This window comes from Kogia breviceps, chromosome 4 (genome assembly GCF_026419965.1).
Source record: "Kogia breviceps isolate mKogBre1 chromosome 4, mKogBre1 haplotype 1, whole genome shotgun sequence".
NCBI lineage: Eukaryota > Metazoa > Chordata > Mammalia > Artiodactyla > Physeteridae > Kogia > Kogia breviceps.
Genome location: NC_081313.1, coordinates 111,135,999 through 111,150,987, shown reverse-complemented (window position 1 = coordinate 111,150,987; position 14,989 = coordinate 111,135,999). Strand labels below are relative to the sequence as shown.

General features: G+C 45.4%; 1 protein-coding gene across 9 annotated transcripts in view; it reads left to right on the top strand.

Annotated features, from left to right (window-relative positions):
* Window positions 1-14,989, top strand: part of FSTL4 (follistatin like 4) — a 444,888-nt gene that overhangs the window by 60,244 nt on the left and 369,655 nt on the right. The window lies entirely within an intron of this gene.

Here is a 14,989-nt window from a genome sequence, read left to right as displayed (position 1 = left end):
GGAGAGAATGGTGAGCTAGTTATAATGATAACTATGTCTCAGTTGTTCTGAAGTTTTCAGAGAGCTTTCATGTTCTTTACCTCCCTTGACTCTCAGTAACCCATGGTATGAGCAGAGCAGATAGCACCTTGCATGAGACTCCTTCCTTTCCATGCTAATTTTGGTAGGAGCAAAGAGTCCTCTGGGTCAGCGTCCCTCTGGACCAATGTCCCTCTGATGCAGTGAACCTCTCTAATGGGCGCGGTGGGGTGGCTTAAGTGACTTGATCTCGCTTCATCATCCAAGGATTTCTAAACATACATGATCACTGCCAAGCCCAGAAAGCTGAGAGGGACTCTTGGAAGAAAACTTCCTAAGGGAGCTTTGTTTCCAATTTAGATTTGTGGTAAGGGCTCTTGGGAGATAGAGTATCAGAGGTTGTGGCAGGACAGCAACACTGGGAGGACATCTGTTAGAAAGGGTACATGCCTACCCCAGCTGGACCTACTTCCACCTTCAGGGCAGTCCTATATTATCCTCCTGCCCTGGAACCCACCTATGCCAGCTGCGCAGGGAAGGAGAGATGGCTGCTTCTTTATCTGCTTTCTAATGCAGGTGTTTTTACACCTCCCTCTAGACACCTACAATTTAATTTTAACTTCTTCTGAAGCTTCAGCAAAAGTTGCCAACCTCACCTCTCCAAGACACTCCCATGTCCACTCTGAGGGCTAATGCTGATTATGACTGCCAGAATTCATCTACTCAAACCAGTGCTTTTCTCTAACTGATCCTATCACGTTGAATTCCAGCCATGAGAGAACACTTGAGTAAGCTGAGCAAGCAGCCGGGATAATTCAGCCCTTGTCAGCCATCTCTTAGAGCGCGGGGTGATCTGTAAGCTATTCCAGATGTCTGTGATTGTGCTGCCATTAGAGGCTGTGGGTTTTGGGGTGGGCACCAATGTCACAGTGCATTACCCACCCTCCCAACAATGGTTCACTCACACATTCCAGTCTAGACCAGCCTGGTGTGGCTTCCAGCAGGGCTGTGAGGGGAACCCTAGAGGAGGGATGCTGCTGTCTTCACGGAAAAAGAGGGGAGTGACAGTCACACAGCCAGGCTGGCTCTGGCTCCTTAGCAATGCAAATCTCCTACAGAAACATGACCTGCCAGTCCTGAGTGTGTAACTAGAGCCTCACTTTGTGAAAACCCTTGGAATTATCCCCTTAATTGGCAGCTGCCTCTAATAGCCCCTTTATAGTTCTTTGCATCTGGGTGAACTTCAGCTATCAAGAATTGCATTCTGTTTACCATTAATTTTGATTTTGTTTAGCAGATGTTTTCTGGATCTCTCAGCTGCCTTCATAATCTATCTTGGTGTAATGTACAGTGGCTGACTGTCTTCGATAAAACAGATTAATAAACTCCTAGCTTCTTTTGAGATAACTTCTTGAATAGCTGCAGATGTAGTGAATTTAAAAGGGAGCCATCCAGATTTGACAGTGCCTGGGATAGTGGGTCTTTTTCCAATCAAGACTGCCATCTGGGGAAAGAAATGGGGTTTCTTCCCCATCCTACCCCAACTCTATACAGTGGAGCTTGTTGGTTCTCTCCTGCAGTCATTGGACTCCAAAAAGGTGGAGGTGGCATCTAACTCCTTCAGTTTCTAGCCCCACAGCAGTTGACTCTTTCTGGATAGTGCTGCTACAAAACTGTATTGTACCTATAGTTGCCCCAGGTTAAGTGGGGCGTGGATGACACAGCTGGCTGATGTGTTCTGGTTGCATACAACGTTTTGGTACCCAGTTTAGTCATGACCAGTTGGCAGACAGTAGAATCCCACCTCTCCAATTACAGTGTGACTTTGGGGAAGTTACTCAGTCTTCTCTGAAAAACATGAGGATAGTAATAGTATAGACCATTAGTCCCAACTCTGGGTTGTTGAAACCCAACTTGCACTGGCTAAAGCCTAAAAGCCTTGTGAAACTGCGGAATCTAAGGGAGGGTGGATCTGGCTTCAAGAACAACTTATACAGGGGTTCTGACACCCCTTCTCCTTCCTTCACTTGGTGTGTTGGCCTCTTCCACACAGCTTTGCAGGATGACTCCTAGCACCTGCAGCTCACATGGTCCTGACTGCTCACCATCTCAGAGGGTGAAACTGCTTTCCTCCAGAGTGACAGGAGAAAAGTCTCAGTGAGGATTCTGATTTGCTGGCTTTGTATAATATCATGACTTGAGCCCTAAACCAATCACTGTAGCATGGAGGGACTGGAATACTATGATTGGCCAAGCGAGATCACATATTCTCCCCTTGGGGTTTGCAGAATCACCCTTACTTAAATGCCAGGGAGTGGGTGCAGGTTTGGTCCACAGAGGAAGGATACTGGGCAGCATGCAATCAATGCCCCTCACAGCCTCCTGACATAATATGGGGAGGGATTTGGCATGGAGGGCCCTTGGCACAGTGTGGGCAGTGAGGTTGGTCGTCTTCATTATGGCTATTTTCATACTGTATCTGTAGATTTGGCCTCAGACATGCAATGAGGAATGTCTCAGTCACCAAGCCCATTCCTCTGTCTCCAAGCAGACTTTAGGTGACTTTGCATATTGTAGCCTGTTGACTTTTCCTGAGAAGGATTTTCTGAAATTTAGCCATTCCCATCTGTTCCCTCTGTCAGAGTCTTTAACTTTCTGCTCAGATTCTCGTATTCTGCAATCAGAAGAACCAAATAACTCTCTTCTTGATGATGTCTTTAAGAACTTACGGACAAGCACACATAAAATTTGTCTCCCCAGATTAAGGCTTTCCTGGGCGCTGGGGTCAGAAACTGTCTTGAGCATCACAGTTACTAGACCCTTAATATTTCCTTTCAATTACTTCATCGTAATAAAGCTCAGGGAGCGCAGACAGTGGCCTTCCCAAGGACCAAGCACAGCATTAGCCAGAGGATTCTCGGGTTGTGAGTAACCCCAAGCTTCTGTTCCCCAAGCTTCCCGAAAACAATTCTAAGTGCCTGGACCTGGAAAGACCAGCCATGGACTAAGCCCAAGTGAGCCTGAGTTCTCTGTACTGCCCCTTACATGTTCTTCTGTAATCAGAGGTCTTCCAGGCTCTTGGTGAGTGGTTTTTTTCCTCCTGTCACCTGGCTGATGTCATTTTCTCCAGTGATATGGAAGAAGCAGGACTTTGCTGCATACACCTCAGGGAGTCACTCATGCTGCTGTTTGAATGTGTGTGATGCCTCAGCGCCATGGCACACAGCACTGGTGACTGTGGCCTGTGCTCCAATGGCAGCTCTCATGCTGCTGTGTAGGATGAGCCCTGGGAGAGCAAGGATCAAGGCTCTTCCTGCTGGGGTCTCCCATCCTGTGCACACAGCAAGCGCTGAAAAAGTGCTAGATCCTGGCTCATCCTAGGGCCGACCCAGCTCTTTGTCACCCCTCCACTTCTCATAAAGTAAAATCACAGGTATGGGGGCTGCCAGGTTGTTTGGCTGTGGACCCCACAGTTCCTGGGCATCCCTTTCCCATCTGCTGTGCTTACTTTTCCTACTACTGCTCTTGGAAGGGCTCCCTCTCCTTGATGACCATCCTCAGGGAGCTACTCTGCTCTTTCTGACAACTTGTGGGTCCGTCCCTCTGATAGAAAGTCCTTAAAGGTGCTCATGCAAATCAGCTAAATCTCTGTGGTTATGAAGGGCCTCAGTAGGTCTGAGTGGGGTCAGGAAGCCCTGTACAGTGAGCTGTGTCAGCGAGGAGTCTCCCTGGGGTTGCCATTGCAAAATGTGCACATAGCTCCCTGTCTGGAATTGGTGGGGAAAGAGTCGTGTTATCTAAGAAGTCATAACCCCTAAAAGATACGAACCACTGCAGATTCGTAAGGAGAGTACGGCAAGCCCTTCATAAGACAGCATCACTCCGAATCACACCAAACTGGCCTGTCAAGGCCTGGAAAGTGAGGTGCAGCACTCCTGCTGGACCTGCTGAGGTCCCATCCTGCTCAGGGACGTCGTCTCTCTTCTCTGAGATCCCAGCAGTGAAGGCTGACACTTGTCATCTTTGCCCCTTGCCTGGCCCCCAGGCCAGAAGGAGTTTCTCTGCTTTTCAGGAACCCTTGAAATGATCTGCTGCATATAAACACTGAGGTCCTTTTCAAACTTGTTAAGCCATTTGCCCCAGAAATATTAATGTGCCATCAGTGAGCCTCTGGGGTTAATTATCTGTGACTTAAAAAATCATTTGTTTCTGTCTCTTTTATTTTTTTGCTGCTCGGCAGCCTTTCTTTCTTGGGAACGAGATACAGAATCCAACCGACCATTATGATGTAATTCCTTTCTTGTCCTCAGAATTACTTCATCTGTTAAAAATTCTTAAAAAAAACAACCCACGAAACCCTCCCATCGCCTTACTTTCAGATTGTGTTGTCTCTTTATAACAAATCTTTAATCTCTCAGCTTCAGCAGTCACAGAGCCAAAATGGGGAGTAATCTGCAAGGTGATATGTCTCATCTGAAGGAGTGAGGCATGCACTGCTTTCTCTTCTGATCAGCCCCACCCACTTCTGGGTGCTCACTGCTTCTGAGCCATTGGCCTGTTTCTCCCTGTGGCTGTGGTGAGGGCTTCACGGTGTGCCCTCTGGTGCACAAGCACGTGGTGAACAAGCCACGTGCCCCTGGAGGGCCCTTGCAGGTCAGGCAAGGAGGGCCAGAGATCCTGGGCATTACAGCCCACTCAGTGGTTCTCTGCACACTCAGTTTTTGGTTATGCTTTTTGGCTGGGGCCGTCATTGGGTTCCAAGAAAATGCTTCAGGGTCTGCATGTAGAAAACTTTTTTCAAAATGTTGAATTTTGCATGAGGTAAGATTAGCTTGCCTTATGTTCTCAGGAAGTCAGGAAACATGGCCCCCAGAAATGAGCAGGCACTGACTAGCTACTGGCTCTGTGGGATGTGGACAGTGACCTGCATGCAGCCTCTGGGATGTGGGTGAAGTCAACAGGGGGCAGTCTGGGCCAGAGTGTGGGTACAGTCAGTGTTGCTGGATGGTGCATGGCGCTAGTTCACCTGGGTACCTAAGCTGGTCGTTGCCCACCAACCCACTCTCTGGAGGCCTCTGTGGGGAGTTCTCAGGCCCTCAGTTGCCCCCTCACCCCTGCAGTGCTTTTAAAGCAATGTCTGGGAACGTATTTTGATCATGATTACTTCTAAAAGAGAAATCACTCTGGTGGAAAGGTAAAAACCATTCTTAGGGATTCGTGAAGGTTTATTAGGTGCTAATGAAAGTTTCCACAGGTGGATTGGAGACTGCTGGGTGTGTGGTGATGACAAGGAGTGGTCCCTGACTTTACAGAGCACTTGCATCCACTAATGTGTCAGCGGGGAGATGCGCGAGTGTCCTATAGATGGAAAGGCACCTGGCTGCCCTGCACCATGGCTAGGCACCTTGCAGGGGGGCCAACCCCAAAGTGAGAGAGTATTTGCTCAGTGTAGACCGACACAGGGGCCTAGGGGAACAGCTCTCTGAATGGCCTGGTGAACGTGACTTCTCAGGATCTTCTCTCCAAAGGATGGTTATTTATTTATTTGTTTCTTTGTTTGTTTATGCAGGCTGCACAGGGTCTTTGTTGCTGCATGTGGGCTTTTAGTTGCGGCATGCATGCGGGATCTAGTTCCCCAACCAGTGATCGAACCCGGGCCCCCCCATATTGGGAGCGTGGAGTCTTACCCACTGGACCACCAGGGAAGTCCCCAAAGGACGGTTCTGCTGGCAGAGGGTCTCCTTTTGGGCACACTCAATTAGTGGGGACATTTTTGTTGTTGGAAATAGCAAAATGCAGTCCAGGTAGCCCAAACAGAGGATCTTGTTGGCTTAGGTAACCGGACAGCTGGGCAGGGGATGGAGGTGTGAGGGATGCTGGCTTCAGGCAAACCTAACGTAGGGTACCAGGACCTGGTTTCACTCATATTCCCTCTCGCAGCTGATTCCCCCTCATGGGGAGTGCCAGCCACCCCTCCTTCCACCTCCAAGTCCCGTGAAGAGGGAGAGCTTCTGGTCTGCTATTTCCCCCAAAAGTGCTAAAATCTACTCAGATTGGATGGGCTTGGGTCACATGCCCCCTCCTGAATCAGTGACTGAGGCCAGGGGGATGCTACATGCTGCTGGGTTTAGCAGAGTCACAAGCTGTACCCCTGAGAGGGAGAAGGAGGTAGATCCCCAGATGACAACTAGGGCTCTGCCCAGGTAGGCAACACAACGCAGGAAGGTGCATATTATCAGTTACTTAATTATTTCACATCTGGTGTCTATCACATCCTCCACCGGCAAGGAGTGTTCAGTGCCTCAAAGGCAGGCGAAGATTCAGCAAGCATTTACCTAACGTTTCAGAGGAGGGCATCTCTTCCATCTTCCGAGAAGGAAACCGAGGCTAAGAGACAACATTGATGACCCAAGATCACAGGAGCTTATAAGAGAATGTGACTTGGAACCCAGATCCCTGATGACAAATACAAGCACATTTGGTTTTTTTAAATCATGGCTGCCTCCAGGGACGGGATCTCCTGCTCCATCAGCCTCTTCCCCTGTGATAGACACAGTGACCTGGTGAGGTGCAGCGAGCATCCCCTGGCCCGACTTTGGAGGTGTTACTCTTTGTTTGGACCCCCAACACAGTCTCCTTTCTTTAGCCCTTCAGCCGAAGGGCATAAAGATCAAAAGCTAATGTGCAAATCCCCTCAGTCCCACCCCTTGGTGACTTCAGTACTCACCTCCATGAGGCTTCCAGAAGCTTTATTTTCCATTCTTCATAAGAGATCCCCCTTCTTTCTTGGAAAGGGGCTGGCGGGGCCTGTCTGCACTGCTGCTTCCATATGGGCATTATGTGGCAGGCAGGGGCACAGATGTGATGGGGTGACCTGGGCCTTACAGAAGACCAGCCCTCTTGATCACGAGCCGCTTTTAAAGTGAGTGCTTTCTCCTTTGTCTGTACATTAATTTAGGAGTGAAGGCTTACTTCACTGCTTTAATATAAATTCCCTAGATTGGAAGGGTTCTTAATGGAAACATTTTCACACTAAGTCTCTTATTTAATCCTCATAAACACCCTCTGACACAGACATTGCAATTTTGTTTTATAAATAAAGAAAATGGGGGACCCTTTGAATGCTATAGGAAATTGATAAAAGAATTAAAATGGGCTTAACTGAGGTCATCCAGGAGAGCACATTCTTGATGGAAATTCAGCAATGTTTGTACAATTCTGATTGAAATGTTCACATTCGCAGACGTGAACTCATCATTCTGCAGTTGAAGTGCCCACAGGGTTAGGGTGATGGGACTCTGCAGGGCTGCCGCTGCCAGAGAGAAAGCAGAGACCTCCACATTCAGAAGAAATGGGGCTTAAAGGAGAAAATCACAGGTCCAGAAAAAGAGTCATGGGAGGGAAAATACATTTCAAATCTGTTTGTTTTACTAATTTTACCAGTTATTTGTGCTCTCTTTTTGCTGGAAGCAGCATTCCCATCCAGCTGCTTGGCTGCTTCATTTGCATTTTTATCATTTATGTGAATCACTGCATATTTGGGCCTCAAATGGGAGTCCTGTGGCTAAGAGACGTTTATCTGACAGGGTCAGATCTAATCTCATGCTTAGAAACTTCAAGTGAAAATAAAATGAGTTGAGGTTGTTTTTTTTCTTTCTTTTTTTTTCTAAAGACAGCAGGTCTGTAAAGCTGTGCTAGCATATCACTTACCCCCTTTATACAGAATGTACATCTTATACTTGGATAGTGTTACCAGGCTGCTTTTTGCTCTCAGAGAGCTTTCTCATTTGTCATCTCATTTACTACATTAAAGAAAACATGTGCGTCGGGTGGAGTGAGGATATTATCATTGTTAACTGATGGGTGGGGAAACTTGATGCTCAGAGGTGGCAAGGGACTTGTCCCCAGTCATGCGGCTAACGGAGGTGGGGCTGGAGCTGTGATGTCAGCTCTGTACTACTCCCACCAGGCTTCCTCTAGGAGTGTGAATTTACAGCAGAAGTTTTCAAATTAAAACCCAATGCGAAAGCACAGAATTTTCAGGCCTGTTTTGGGTCTTTTAAAAATAAATTACTGTGAAGACAACTTTTCTCATCTGTCAATGTAATGATCCCATACCTTGGGGATTCAGATTATTCAAAATGTGTGTAGGGGAAATGGTAAAAGTTAATCATTTTCACAGTATCTGTCTGTGGTGAGGTTTAATTACCACTTGACATATTTCGTGGTTTAAAATGATGACAGTTTAAAATAGAGCCAGGGAGAGCCAGAAAATCCATTCATTACTGTGCGTCGGGCAGTGCTTTAGAGTAACCTCCAAATACAGATGCTCCCCACACAGACGATTCTGCAGCCTGTTCAGATTGCTACAGATGTCCCTGGAACTGAAACCCAAATTGAGAACTCTATTCTGACCCTGCTGTCATCATCCAGAGGGAGCATGGGTGAATCTAGCCTCATGGTTTGTTTCTTGGATCATATTCCAGATGCTCACCTCCCTGACGCTCTCCCAACCCAAACCTCTCACTGGCTTTCTGCAGAATTTCTAATGAACGAGACAGTTCACTGTGATGTGTGCTTTGAATGAACGAATGAAAGCTATTTGAAGTACAAGGGGTGATAGACATTTCCATGTGTCTCTTGGGGAATTACATGCCTTCCCAAGATGAGAAGGTTGAGAAGCAACCTCCTGTAATGGTTGTAGTTGTGGTTGCTGTTTAAGAAGCTCAGCTGTTTGTCTGTGTAGGAAATAATTAAATAATTGTTTCTTTCCCATGGGATTTCTGGAAGAGGAGCCATTCGGAGTGGACCTGTCTATCCAAATTTCAAATTTCACTTTGGAGAGTCCTGGGAGAGGGAGCAGATGAAGCCATCTCAGAAATGCAAATGCTGTTTGACATCTATTAGCTCAATGCTTATCCATCGCTGACAGCAGGATCCATTAGGATGCCAGTGTTCACAGATCAGAGCTACTAGGAACATAGTGAGAGATGTGCCAGTGCTGGCCGAGCCCCATATGACCTGAGAACATGCTGGTTGTGCCTCGCTGTCTGGTCCAGGTGCCCCCTGTTCCCCTACCTCACTCTTTGTTTCCAAGGCCAGTCCTACAGCCAGTCTTTGTGGCTGTACCCCCTCCACCAAGCAGCCTGCCTGAATGCTCTGAGTGGCGGTGGTCATGCCCTCCTTGGGAAGTCTAGCTCTCTTTCTGGTGCTGCGATTCATGGAATCACCCCATGATCCAGCCCCATGTCCAGAAAATCCCTGCAGGGTCAACCCTTATTTTCAAACGTGGAGACACACACCTGAACAGGGGAAGTGACAGACCTGAGGTCCCATGGCTATTGAGTAACAGAGGAAGGACGTGAGGACCTGAGCCAGTGTGCATAGACCTCCGGGCTCTCTGTGGTTGATTTTCTTCCTTTGCTTCCCTTTCTTCCTACCCTTGGGGCCAGGTTTTCCGTTCTCTCAAGAGGTGGCACAGTGTCCAACATAACCTAGATACTCAGCCACCATTTCCTAGGGATGGGCATCTTGGTTGAGATTTCTAGTTAAATTTTCTGCTTTGACTTTTGTTTAAAATGTTTCTAAATATTTTGTTTTTCTCTCGAGGGAAGGGGACCATGGGGGATGGAACACCTGGTGACAACTGTCATTATTAAAGCCCCTACTGTAAGCTTTGCCAAGTTAACTTGTTTCCACACTCAGCAGTCCAGTGTGACCCACTAGTGTGACCTGCTGTTTTACGGATGAGGGAACACGGGCTTTGGAAGGGTTAGTGACCTGGCTGGCTGGGTGCTTCAGTTAGTAGACAGCCCTTATATTAACGCTCATTGTAACAGAACATTCAGAGTCCTCTGTGATACCGTGTCCCTGCGTTTTGCTCTTGTAGCCTCCCTAGGACCCTTGTCCCGAGGACTCTCAGCTCTCAGGTACCTCCCCAAAGCCATTTCTAAGTGGTCAGCCCTTGAAAAGCTTCAGAAGAGCCTGCCCTTGATGGAAGAGGTAGTGGCGTGGAGGACTGATGGAAACAGAGAAAGGGAACATCGGAGGCCAGACACTGTGAGGCTCAGAGTAGGATGCTGGCCCAGTCTGTTGATCTTGGACGAATCTGGGCTTCCGCCCTCTTGATGTAGACAGTGAGCTGCCACCAGGCCCTTCCTCCCCCAGGCCCCCAGGAGGCTAGAGGGAGAGCTCTGTTTTGTGGGCCAGGATATTGGATGGCAGAGACCAAAAGGCTACTGGGGTGGGAGCTCAGGGCACGGTGGGAGCAGGCGGCTTTGCCTAGAGGCCGCCTCACCCTGCACCTAGTGGATGCTGGGAATTCTGTAGCTCTGCTCCTATATTCAAGGGGCCAGGAAGGACTTTTGCACACACATGCCTCCCCTGCCTGCTGACTAATACCTAAACCCACCATTCTGCTTCAATCTCTTCTTTCCTCGGGAACACCCCAAAGTCATTTTGGGTCCTGAACGAGTCCCAGAACTTCTAACGAGCCATGTCATACCCTACCTGGGCAACTCATGAAGCCTGTCTGCCTCTTTGTAAGAAAACCAAACACAAGCTTTTCCTAAGATCCCTGGGCCCAAAGTCTGTTCCATATTTGTGCTGTGTGAGAGGTCTCAAACTGGTGTTCTGTGAACCAGAATCAGCCAGTGATCATGTTGTTTGATTTACACAGTGTTGGCCTACAGGGCGTTGTCTGTGTTTTTATTTTAATTTGAGTAAGTTGTCAACATTAAAAAACATGAAAATTCTACTTACAGATTCAAATAGGCTGATTATCTTGGAAAGTGAAACGCTTTGCTAACTCTGGCCGTGTGACTTCATGGCAGCAACAGGCTGGAGTGAGTAGCCCTCACTCATGTCCTCAGAACGTCTGCACCCTTTCCTATTTTGCCACAGTCTGCCTTGGTCCCTAGTGCCTCCTTGATACTGACACAGAGTGTCAGGTGCAGTTTTGAAAAATAAATAGGAACAAGTTGAAATGCCAGCATAACCGTAATCATTAAGTTACTTGAGTGGCCTGTGTCAGTGTTTGAGTTTTCAGTCCCTGTTTGTACTCAGATATAGAACTTGTTAATAACAGCACAGGAGAACCAGATGTCAGCAAGGGTGGGGGTGGGAAAGAGAGTGGGAAGCAGGGAGAAATTTAGTGTAAAGTCTGGAGTAACTCTTATCTACTCAGCCCTCCTTGGGCATCTCTGGTGAAGCTGGTGTCTACAAGTGGGTCCTCAGTTTAGGCAGCTAAGTCTTCCATTAAACTATTTTATTTTCTGATAGTTATGCCTTGATCTGTAAACATTAACTCCAGGCTATAAGTTTGCAAGTGAGTTTCCAGCTTGGTAACTAGTATTTGTGTCCTCTCTATGTAAGTTAGGCCTTTAAAATGGATCAGTTGTTTTAAGCATTTACAAAGCATTCCACATATACTGTAATTACTCTCCAAAGATATTTCCCACTGATATTTTGTTACATCTAACTATACATTTACAGTACTCACTAGATCAGAATAGTTCTGATTTATGTATTTTGTTTCATTGGGCTTAAAAAAAAGACAAATTTAAAGTATCTTTTAATCAATGCATTTATCCCAAAGATTCTCTTGGTTCCCCCAGAGTCAGTCACATGGTGTTAGAAAAGTAATAAACATGGTGTGTCCTCTGAGCTGATTTAGAGTTTAATGAGAGATGACATCTCAGCCTAATAGTGAGGATGGGGCTAACTTTTAATCTGGGCTGTGAAGTATCCTAGAGCTTGGAGGAGCATATTAACTTCCTCTGTGTGATTTTCTTAATGTGCAAAATTCCAATGATAAACAGTTACTGCGCTCGTGTGGTGAGAATTAATGCTTGCTGAGTAGCAAGTACTGTTTTAATAAAAGTCTTAATTGTTTGCTTGGTACATTTTCTGCTTTATTATTTTTCTTGCCTCTGTAGTTGGTATTATTGGATTCTCATTATTTCTATAATAGTCATTTTATGAAAACTATCTTGTGATTTGTCCTCCCTCCCACACTTGTTTCTCCCCCAGATGTTATTAGCAGAGGCAAGAAGCATGCAAACATCGCTCATCTGTAACAGAGTTGGAGCTACAAGCAGCTTCTCGTGGCTCACGCCTTGTCTTTAGGAACAGTGATTCCCAATTTGTTGGCTGCTGTGCTGTGAAAGGACTTATATGAAACCAAGGAGATTTACTAGAAAAGCACCATAATTAACAGAGGGCAGAATGTGGGAGGAGAGGAGCAAGATGTGCCCATCTAGTTAGGGACAGGCATAAGTGTGCCATGACCACATCACGTGGACACTATAGCAAAGGGCAAGAAAGTTATTCCTGCACAGTGCAAGGCAACCCGAAGTCTGTCTGCTTATCAGCTGGCTCCTCTGCAACATTTCCAACCACCATTACCTTGGGACTTTCTCCTAGTCTTATTCTTCATATAATCGCACATCATCTACCATTGTATTCTCTAATTCTTCTGTGTGGTTCTTCAAACTTAACGTAGCCAGACTTTCTGAGGATGATCCAACTTACTAGCTGTATTACTTTTGGCAAGTTGCTTAATCTTCTGTGGCTTGGTTTACTCATCTCTAAAATGGTAGTATTAATTCTATCTCATATGACACTTATATGGATTAAATACATATTTTAAAAAGCTTAGCACAGCCCTGGCCCACCTTCTGAGCAGGCCCCTTGTTCGCCAACATGGTTAGTTACTCACTCACTCCAGGGCTGGGCTTGGCTGGGTTGTGTCCTGTAATTCTAAGCGGACCTATAGGAAACTAGGACATCTGCAGTGAGCACTTGCTGAAATGAATTGGGTTAGAAAGCCTTGGGTTTAGTGGTCCATGTTATTTACTCTCATTAAACCTAAGTAATCACATTTACCCACTATTTCAGGAAGAGTGGGCAATAATAAGGTGAAAAGTTTAGTACTATTTGTGAGGGCTTTTGTTTCTAGCTATGTGGCTAGATTCCTTAACTGACTCTCTCACTTGAGATAATTTTAAATGATGGATAAAACATTTAAATAATCTGTTAGTGACATCAGTGAGAAGGCAGGAAAGTGGAGATTTCCTAAGAGGCCACAAGCTCAGTGAAAGTTGAAAATCAGGGCTCTGAATCTGTCTTTTGCTTTGAGGGTGTTTGCCCAATGCAGGTGAACTTGAGCTTTAAATTTTTATGAAGTCAAGATATATGGGGGACAGGGACTTCCCTGGTGGTGCAGTGGTTAAGAATCCACCTGCCAATGCAGGGGACAGTGGTTCGAGCCCTGGCCCGGGAAGATCCCACATGCCACGGAGCAACTAAGCCCATGTGCCACAACTACTGAGCTTGTATTCTAGAGCCTGTGTGCCTCAACTACTGAAACCTGCATGCCTAGAGCCTGTGCTCCACAACAAAAGAAGCCCCCACTCGCCACAACTAGAGAAAAGCCCACGCGCAGCAAGGAAGACCCAACGCAGCCAAAAATAAAATTAATTAATTAAAAAGAAATAGATATACGGGGGACAGGAGCCCAGCCCAGGACATATCATTCTGTCAGGAAACCAAGTTCACCTAAAGCTGAGGCCCTAAGAGGCTACATGTGTTGTGTGAGGGTGGGAGACAAATGCACCTGTCTCCCCTCAGGGATGAGTGAAGAAAACTGCCTGCCCCCAGCCTTGGTGCCAAGTGAAGGGTTAAAATATCCCCTCTGAGAACTAGAGCCATGAGCCAGGTTTTCAGTGGAATTCATATAGCAGACTGGTCTGAGAAGACCTCAAGCCAAGAATTTAGTTCAAAGCTGTCCTGTCAGTAATGCTCCCAGGGACATGGTAAAGGAAATGCAAATCCTGTCTAGAAGAATTCTTCTTCAACAGAGGTCTCGGATGATTTTGACAGGTTACCATCCAAGGAATGTGAGCTCACAGTCAAAAACCAAAAAGCATAAAAACAATAAAAAAGACACCAAAGTGAAAACCAGTAAGAACAAAAGTTCAGATATTGGAATTAACAAGTACAGCATTAAAAAAAAAAGAAAAAAGTAGAATATCTTATAAAGATATTTTTAAAAGTTGAAAACATAAACAGAGTAAGGCTATAATACATGATCTTGATTATTTGAAAAACAGCCAAGTATAATGTCTAAAAATGAAAAAATGTAATTGAAATCTTAAAAATCAATAGATAGATTTAAGAGCAAATTAGATGTATCTAAAGAGAACTAAAAGGAAGGTCTAAAATCGTAACCCAGAGTACACACAAGTGGTGAAGGCATGTGTTCCTCATGTGTGCACAGAAAGTTTAAGAATCTTGCCACAAGCTAAATCAACTAGCAGTTCTCATAAAATTTCTATGCAGTAAAGTAAGAAATTTTAAAAGATGACTAGAAATACTCCCATATGTTTGAAGATGAAATACTTTTCTAAATAATACAAGAGTCAAAGAAAAAATGAGAATATCTAACTAAACAATAACAAACATTACATAGTGAAATTTGTGGTATGCAGTTAAAGTAGAAATTGGAGGGATACCCATCATCTTAAGTAATTCCATTAAAGTAGAAGAAAGCCCAAAGTCAATGAAGTAAACATCTAACTCACAAAGGTGTGTAAAGACTAGCAGAGAAAACCCAAATAAAGGAGAAGGAAGTGAATAACAAAGAACATCACAAAGAAATTATGAAAGTTGAAACAACAAATCAACAGAAAGGATAAACAAAGCCAAATGCAGATTCTTTGAAAGAACTAATAAAACGGACAGAACTCTGCGAGGGAATAAAGGAGAGACAGAGGGAAGGAGGAGATGAGGGAGAGAGAATAAATATGTAATAGGAGGAATAAAAGGAGATGTAATTATTAAAGCTGCAGAAATTAAAACAGTAACAGAATCTTATTTTGCCAGTAAATTTGAAAGCTCTAATGGTCAAATTCCTAAAAAAGAAAAAACTAAAGTAAAACTTTACAAAACTTAAGTAGAAATTAAAAAACCA